We start from the raw sequence: 672 nt of genomic DNA, 5'->3' as shown, positions 1-672 counted from the left end.
TGAAAATGCATGATGGAGTTGGAGGTAAGGAGGAATGACAGAATGGGATTTAGATTTAAGGTTAAGTTAAGTTAGGTTTAAATATCCTTAGTAAACCACCTTTTATGGCTTCTATTTAATACTTTAAGCTCTATAATCTGAGTGTCGGCGTTCTAGGATTGTCTCTGGCATTCCCAGGACCTTATATATTATGTGTGTGGCACCTTTACCATACTGAGAACCTCCGGTTCTCATTCCATACTATGTTGTTGTTTTTCAGATGCAGGTCGAGAGACATCTCGTTAGGCGTCTGGACCCTTGAAGCGGAATGGTTACAGGGTTATTTTGTTATGCTATGATGTGTATATATATACTTGGTTTTCTCTCCGCATAACTTGTTCTTTTGATCCTCCTAGAGGTTTATGGAGAGGCAGGATTGTGTATAGGTACTTTTGGGTTTTGGATATGTATGTATATATATGTAAATATTCTCCGGCCAGTCTTGACTTCGCAGGCTGAGTTAGGAGCTTGTTATATTGTATCTTTGGCACTCTATTCCTACTTCTATTATCTTATGTCTAATAGTTATGGTTTTCTTAGTACGTAAGTTAACTCGTACCTTGAGCGTTGCGCTTTTACTTCGCGATTTTTATTTCCTCTCTTTCAAGGCTCCTAGCATATTATAATTCTTCT

The sequence above is a fragment of the Arachis duranensis genome, chromosome 7 (assembly GCF_000817695.3).
Source record: "Arachis duranensis cultivar V14167 chromosome 7, aradu.V14167.gnm2.J7QH, whole genome shotgun sequence".
NCBI classification, from domain to species: Eukaryota; Viridiplantae; Streptophyta; class Magnoliopsida; order Fabales; family Fabaceae; genus Arachis; species Arachis duranensis.
Note: the sequence above shows the minus strand (reverse complement) of the source record.